The sequence below is a fragment of the Danio rerio genome, chromosome 22, assembly GCF_052040795.2.
Source record: "Danio rerio strain M-AB ecotype USA chromosome 22, GRCz13ab, whole genome shotgun sequence".
Taxonomy (NCBI): Eukaryota; Metazoa; Chordata; class Actinopteri; order Cypriniformes; family Danionidae; genus Danio; species Danio rerio.
This window is the reverse complement of record NC_141042.1, coordinates 7,062,238-7,070,896: the sequence shown is the minus strand read 5'-3', so window position 1 is coordinate 7,070,896 and position 8,659 is coordinate 7,062,238. Positions and strand designations below refer to the sequence as shown.

At 37.0% G+C, this 8,659-nt stretch overlaps 1 long non-coding RNA gene across 1 annotated transcript in view; it reads right to left on the bottom strand.

The window, feature by feature from the left end:
- LOC147838372 (uncharacterized) overlaps positions 1-8,659 on the bottom strand; it is a 280,547-nt gene that overhangs the window by 159,525 nt on the left and 112,363 nt on the right. The gene's annotated exons all lie outside the window — the stretch shown is intronic.

The window sequence follows — 8,659 nt, the reverse complement described above, 5'->3', positions numbered from 1 at the left end:
AAACAGCTCGTTTGTGAGACTGCATTGGCAGTGTATGTGTAAAGTTTGCAGGTGAAGCGTCTTCCTGTTCACTCAAAAAATGGCATTTGATGTTTGTTCAAACTACTTGTATAAAATAAGCTGAGGCAACACAATTCCTTGAGTTTTTTTAGAGAACCTAAATTTTATATATTAAATCTATGTAATTTTTAAAAACATTGTAAGATATAAAGATATAAATATAAGTTAGCTAAATTCCTTAATGTTCTAACACATTGATTTTGTGCAACTCAGCATTTTTGCACTGTAATACAGAGGAGAAATAAAAACCAACAAATTCATCAAAGATTCAAAAGGTTTGAATGTAAAATTTCCACCCACAGTATGATTTTTTTTTTTCACTTGGCTTTTCATGTCAGATATGGAGGAAGCTCTGAACTTAGCTCAACTATTGATATGATAAATGCATATGCTAACCTGTTGTTGTTTTCTTTCCTCAACCCAGTGTTTTTGGCATGTGAGTGAATTACATATTAAAGTTTGTAGGTTCCATAGTTAGCTGGAGAGTGCACAACTCCTAAAAGCTGACTTCTTAAACACTCAGTAAACCTCACTTCCATTTGGGTCACCAGGGCACCAATGTAACCCATCTGGTTCAACTTTTCAGTTTAAGAGCAGGTTTCAGATTATCATTAGGCAGACTGCCTGTGACTAGTACATCTTTTGAGGTAAAGGAAGTGAGGTTTGTTCGAACAGCTATAACTGGTCTTTGATGCACATGCAAACACATACAACACTGATCGTCAACTATTTAGTGCATCATGTACTGACCACTAAGGTATTGTGACTGTTGGGTTCAGGGTAGGGGGAGGTGTAGGTGATCGTCAACTACGTAGCGCACCTTGTACGCCCACTAAGGTAGTGACCATGCTATTGCGACAATTAGGTTTAGGGTAGGGGGAGGTGTAGGTGATCGTTAACCATGTAGCGGATCTTGTACTGCCCACTAAGGTTATGCCCATGCTACTGGAATGGTTGGGTTTAGGGTAGGGGGAGGTGTAGGCTATCGTCAACTACATAACGGACTTTGTACTGCCCACTAAGGTAGCGCCCATGTTACTGTGACAATTAGGTTTAAGGTAGGGGGAGGTGTAGGCGATTGTCAACTACGTAGCGAACCTGGTAAACTATGTCATCAAGCTGTGGGCTGCAGCGAGGACGGTCTTAGTGGATGCCTCAGATTGAGCAGTCGGCTGCAGTTGCTCTGTCGACTGCGCTCACCAAAAGCATAATGGGGAAACAGCTGGCTGACGACACTGCTTTAATGCTTATTGGATGTGACTAGGGGAGTCGGGCCAAGATGGCACCAACGTAGCTGATCCTTTTATTAGATTAGATTTAACTTTATTGTCATTACACATGTACAAGTACAATGCAACGAAATGCAGTTTAGGTGCTATAAAGTTTAGGTTCAGCAGTGCAATAGCAGCAAGTGCAGGATACAGGTATAAGTTATAAAGTGCAGTTATAGAATATGGTGATATTTAAAGATGGATGTACTATCAACATTATGTAGCTATGAATAGAGATTTACAATGAATGGATATATGTACAGGTTGCTATTTATAATCAAAAGTGTACAGATAGATAAACATAATTACAAATGTATATGCACAGTGGGTGTGTACATAATTACAAATGTCCATGTGCAGTGGGTGTGTACAGTTCAAATAAATTAATCAGTGCAATAAAAATGTGCAAATTTTAAATGTGTAAATGTTGAAAAGTATATATAAAAGTATATATAAAAAGACTCTGGATCAGTCTGAGCTTTCGTGAAGTTGCACATATTGCACATATGGGACCCACAAGATGGCAGCATAGTGGTTGCACGTTGCATGTCTTGTCCCTGAATCTACGTTTGTATCTACGTTAGTACTGAATTTATAGTGTTTTGTCACAGTTCTATAATTGCGCCGGTTTCTGGATTACACTACCGTATCATCTGTGTGTGTCTGCGGTCGTTCCTGGGCTCCTTTCGCCCTGGTTCGGGAGGTTAGTTGCTTCCTTGAGACATCGTTGTGTGAGCGTATGAACTGTACGTGGACTACCAGCTTTTTTGCCTGCTAGGCGCTCTCCAGTTTTCCGCTTGTTGCGTGTGTTGTTTGATGAGGTCAGAACAGTAGTTTGACAACACTGGCGCTTTGTTTACTAGCGATCATCTGTCTCAGTATCCAAACAACTCGGCTAATTGAAAATTTCGGACTGGATCATACAGCATGGATTCGGAGCCTTTTTTATGGATTACTCTACACCTGCGGGTGGAAAAAGTGGACTGGATTATAATAAAACACGATTGCAGAGCTGTCTGTCATCGGGATGCTTGTTAAGTTATAAACAAAGACTGTTCCTATTCTCTGCTGCACTATATTTTTTTTATTTGTGCAGTTCAGTTGAAGTTTTTAATGGCTGTCAACCCCCAGTTGCAGCTCTGCCTATTTTTCCTACAACAAATAGAGGGGCATACTCAAACATTCGTTCACCATGGGACAAAGCTTTGCCTATTTCATCGCTAGTCGCAACCAATTCAGTTTTTTTTTGGTTCACATGATCTGCATTATGACTTTACAGGACAATTTTTCTATGCCCATTTATCACCATAAGACTGTCAATAAGGATTTTTCTATCAGACTATTCAGACAGAGATGTCTCATCATTCTTACTGTTGATGTCAGGGAATATTCAACCTAATCCCTGCCCATTTAATGGCTCATCTTCGGACAGTTCAGCAAACAAATCAATGCCTTTGTTAACTTTTGAATGTTTTTTTAAGCATAAAGGTCTTGGAATAATGCATTTAAATATACGTAGTCTTTTACCTAAAATCGCTGAGCTCACTGCATATGTTTATACTGCAAACCCGGACATTTAAGTAATTTCTGAATCGTGGCTAAAGATATCCATTCCCAATTCTACTGTTTCTATGTCTGGTTATAATATTTTTCGACAAGACAGAACTTCTAAAGGTGGAGGGGTTGTCTACTGTAAGGATAACCTATAGTGTTCTGTGGTCATCTCTAAATCAGTTACCAAACAGTTTGAGATAATAGTTAAAAAAATTATTTAATCAAATAATTTTAATATTACAGTAGATGGTTGCTATAGACCACCCTCTGCTCCTGCATGTGCTTTAACCACTTTAAGTGAAGTAATTGCTCCCTACATTTCATCCGAGTTTATTTTGTTAGGGGACATGAACTGGGATATGTTTAATCCACCAGCATCCTTAAAATTACAACTAGATGCTTTAAATCTGACCCAGATTGTGCAGGCCCAGCCCTACAAGATATAATACTAAGACTATGGAATCTGGTACATTAATTGACATTATTCTTACTAATAGGCCAGAGAAATATACATCGGGCGTACTTTGTCAATGCCTTAGTGACCATTGTAGCATAGTCTGTGTTCGTAAGAGCTCTACTTTAAAAAAAATTCTCAGAAGTTTGTTTTTAAACGTTTTATGAAAAATTTTTGTGAACAAGCCTTTTTATATGAGCTGGCTGACATGGACTGGCAGAGAATTGGGCTTATACCAGATGTTGAAGAAGCTTGGGCATATTTTACTCTTTTGTTTAGAACTATTTTAAACAAACATGCCCCTTTTAAAAAATTTAGAGTAAAGAATCGTCTTAGCCCTTGGTTCAGCACAGATTTAGCTGAGATCATACGCCATAAACACCTTCTGGGGTAAAGCAAAGACTTCTAAAAATATGTCTGATTGGCAATCTTTTAGGGCTATAAGAAATAAATATACTCAACATATTAGACAGGCAAAATCAAGTTATTTTAAGCAATATTTGGCTGGTAATGGTCCTGATTCTCAGAGGTTTTGGAAGATTATCAAAAGAATGGAAAATGAAACAGTTTCCTCACATCTTCCAATTTTAATTAAACATGATGGAGTCGTTATTACAGACAAACTTAATATGGTGAAGCATTTTAATAGACATTTTGTCAATGCTGGTTGTAGCCTCAAGAATAGCTCTCCTGTTAACCAGACATCAACTCTTCACTCTCCTGCCTTAGGTCCTCACACATTTTCTTTCTGGTTGATAAAAGAAACTGAGGTACTTGGGGAACTGCTCAATTTGGATACTCACAAAACAGCTGGATTGGATGATCTAGATCCATCCTTTTTAAAGAAAGCAGCCTACATCATTGCAGAGCCTATCACATGTATTTTTAACCTTTCTCTCCAAACTGGTGTCCTATCAAGAGACTGGAAATCTGCTGCTGTAACTCCACTTTTTAAAGGGGGTGATAAAACAGATTTAAATTGCTACAGACCCATCTCGATTTTGCCCTGTCTCTCTAAAATATTAGAGAAGCTGGTCAATAAGCACCTCATTTATTATTTGGAGCAACATAATGTTCTCAATCAGGCACAGTCTGGTTTTAGATCTGGTCATAGTTGTGTAACTGCTACTCTTAAGGTTCTTAATGATATTATTTGTGCCATTGACAAAAAGGAGTATTGTGTAGCTGCATTTGTTGATCTGGCAAAAGCTTTTGACTCTGTGGACCATGAAATTCTACTGGATAGGCTAAGATATATTGATCTATCTGAGACCTGTCTGGTCTGGTTCAGGAACTACTGTTCTGGTCGTCTACAATCCGTAATCCCCTGCTTTAGAAAGGGGTCCCACAAGGTAGTATATTGGGGCCTACACTTTTTAATATTTATATTAATGATATTGCTTCTGCTGCAGGTGATTCTTACATACATCTATATGCTGATGATACCATCATTTATACTTCCAATTCTTCTCTGACTACAGCACTTTCTTCATTGCAAGCCAGTTTTTTAAGTATCCAACGCGCTTTTACCAATCTTCACTTAGTTTTAAATACTTACAAAACAAAATGTACGGTTTTTAATAGAAATTTACCACATGTTGAGATTCCGCCTAAAATTTCCTCATTGAACGGTACTGAGATTGATTATGTTGATTGCTATAAATATCTTGGTATCTGGTTAGATGGGAAACTGGCGTTTGAAACTCGCATAAATGAACTGCTTAAAAAGGTTAAAGCCCGCATTGGTTTTCTTTACAGGAACAAATCTTCCTTTACTCACTCTTCAAAGCAGCATTTGGTCAAATTAACAGTATTATTAATTCTGGATTATGGGGATTTAATTTACAGATCAGCTTCAAAAACTCTTCTTCACAAACTGGATGTTATTTATCATGCAGCAATTCATTTTGTTACTGGTGCACCATATAATACTCATCACTGTCAACTGTATTCTTCACTGAATTGGCCTTCTCTTCAATCACGTCGACAAATTCATTGGTTTCTGTTCATTTACAAAACTCTTATTAGAAAAACTCCACAATATTTACAGTCACTTCTTAACATTCATGAAACATGCCGAAATCTGCACTCTAGTAATTTCATTAACCTTTGCATACCCAAAGGTCGCACTTCATTTGGTCGCTACTCTTTTCAGTTTTCTGCTGCTGATGCTTGGAATCATCTGCAGCAGACCTTAAAGCTCAGCACTTTCATTCCGCTATCATCTTTTAAAAATTCTATTCAATCAATAGTTCAAGATCACTGTGCTTGTTTTTAGATTTTTGTTGGTTTTATATGCTATTATCTGCATTTGTGTTGTTATTGTATTGTGTCCTTAGTGCTTTGTACTGCATCTGCTTTCCATGTTGCCTCTTGGCCAGGTCTTCATTGTAAATGAGAACTGGTTCTCAATTGACTTACCTGATTAAATAAAGGTTATTAAGAGGGAGACACCTCTGAGGAAAAAGCTGTTCCTCAGTCTGCTGGTTTTTGTCCGGGGAGCCTGAAGCGCCTGTCGGAAGGCAGGATATGAAACAGTCTGTGAGCAGGGTGAGAGGTGTCCTTGAGAATACTACGTGCTCAGCGCAGACAGTGTTTCTTCTGGAAGTCCTCTATGGCTGGTAGTGTGGTCCCTGTGATGCGTTGGGCAGTTTTCACCACCCGCTGCAGTACCTTACGCTCAGCAAGGCACTTAACAATACTTGGGTATTGTTATTTCGAAAGACCCTAAAGTCAGGTACGAAAATATATAATATGATTGTTAATATGGTAAGTGAATATATATATTAAATTTGTGAGTTCAAATGGATCTGTCTATTTTTGGTTAAATTATCATTTAAAAAAAAAGAAGCTCTTTTCACGATGATTTAACCAACTTTTTCTTTATTTGATAGGTGCATTTAAAGATCTAAATCAAATGCAATATAAATGCACTATAATTTGTTTATGAAACAATAAGCATCATTATTTAAGAAAATCAGTGAGGGAGGATTGAATATAATTGATTTTGATGTTATGAATGGTATCCTTAAGCTGATGTGGCTTCAAACCTTCTCTTGACATAAACATTTTTTCTGGTTTAGTTTTTCTTCTAAAATTTTCGATTCCTTTGGGGGTATGGATTTTCTTTTTAGATGCAATATTAAACCATCAAAGTTAAAGTGTAACTGTTATCTTTTTAGGGTCAGGTATTGCTGTATTGGAAGTTAATAACAAACATTTTCACCACATGCTTGTTTTTCGAGGAATAATAGGTACTGTATATCCTAATTAATAGGAAATGTGTGTTTTTTTTTTTCAGGGTTGGATGGACAAAGTTGGAAATTTCTTCAGTTATGTTGATTTTTGTGAAAAATACCATATAATTTGTATATTCATATCAATTGTATATGTCTTTCATTTATTCATTTTCTTGTCGGCTTAGTCCCTTTATTAATCCGGGGTTGCCACAGCGGAATGAACTGCCAACTTATCCTGCAGGTTTTTACGCAGCGGATGCCCTTCCAGTCGCAACCCATCTCTGGGAAACTTCCACACACACTTATTCACTCATACGCTACGGACAATTTAGCTTACCCATTTCACCTGTAGCATGTCTTTGGACTGTGGGAGGAAACCAGAGCACCCGGAGGGTACCCACGCGAACGCAGGTAGAACATGCAAACTCCACACAGAAACGCCAACAGAGCAGAGGCTCGACCCAGCGACCTTTTTTGCTGTGAGGCGACAGCACTACCTACTACACCACTGCTTCGCCCTGTATATGTCTTTGTTGAAAGCTATTTTTGTTGGTTTGGTTCAGCTGATTAAAGGGGAATTTGGTTATTTTTCTGTAATGCCAAGATTGGGCAATCTAATCATTTTTTGTTTTAATTTTACAGGGCAAAGCTGTAATAATAAGACTTTAAGAATGTTAGTAAATACACAGCTTTTCCCTTCTGAAGTTAAGTAGAGACCCTTTGTTTTTGATTTTCCTGAAGACAAGGTTTCTCTCTATTCCACTTCAACCAAAGGCAAAAGAAGTTCAGTTGAAAATTATTAATGGTATTTATCCTTGTAATGAGTTCCTCAGAAAGATTAAATATGGATTGTAACTTTTGTATGTTTTGTTTTTTACTTATTTAAATTTTCTCAGACATATCAAGAGTAGTGTGCAACAGTGTCTCTCTCTCTCACACACACAATGCACCAGGTGTGAGTGGAAGTATTAACAGGTAGTACAGTTGGAAGTAATTATTACACAATCAAAACTCAAATAGGTATAGAATGTGGAAAAGAAATTGAAGTGGGAGAGGAGAAGTGGATTTTAGAAAGGGCAGATTGGGACAAATTTAGGACAATTATTGATCGTAATTAAGATCGTCTGCAAAGGATTGAAGATAATTTAGATGTTGAAAGTGTGTGTATAAGAGTTAGCGGAGGAATAATTGAAGCAGCTAGAATGACAATACCTAAATCTTAACCGAAGATAATGAATATAATTGTTCCATAGTGGACAAAGGAGTGTAAGAAAGCTATAAATGAGAAAGCATTAAAAAAAAAGACACATAACTTTCAAAATCTTAGTAAATACAAACAATCACAGGTTTAGCAATGAAATAAAAATAAAAAATCAAAGAAAGAATATTGGAAACGATTTTGTGAGTCTAGTGGTAGAACAACACCAGTAGAGAGAGTATGGAGAATGATTAAAAAAATGAAAGGAAATGGAAAAAAAGTATGGATACTTAATGCTGATGGATGGGCAGAGGGTTATTATTAATAATAAATAAATAATAGCAGATGTCAAAGCAAGGACATTAGTTAAAGTACATAGTACAGGTAATTTAAGCCAAAAGGACAAAAAAGGTAGGTATCAAACTTGTAGAAGATATCAATTTGATTTAGGGAAAGATGACGAGTATGTGTTAAATGTACATTTTTCAGAGATTGAGCTTAATAAGGCATTGAAGAAGCTAGGGAAAATGGCTCCAGGAAGAGATGATATTTGTTATGCTATGCTGGAAAATCTAACTGATAAAAAAAGCAAGTGCTGTTGAGGTTGTATAACAAAATATGGCAAGTGGGGGTTATTCCAAATTAATGGCAGTTATCATAACCATTAAAAAGCCTGGGAAAGATCCTAAATGGCCAAACAGGTATAGACCGATTGCCTTGACATCACATATGGGGAAAACTAGAAAGAATGATTAATGACAGATTAGTTTACTGGGGTGAAACCAAAGGAAAGCTAGAAAATTACCAAAGTGGATTTAGGAAAGTTAGAGGGACAATGGGTCCAATTTCAAGGCTGGATGATGATCACATGTAAACAGGGAAT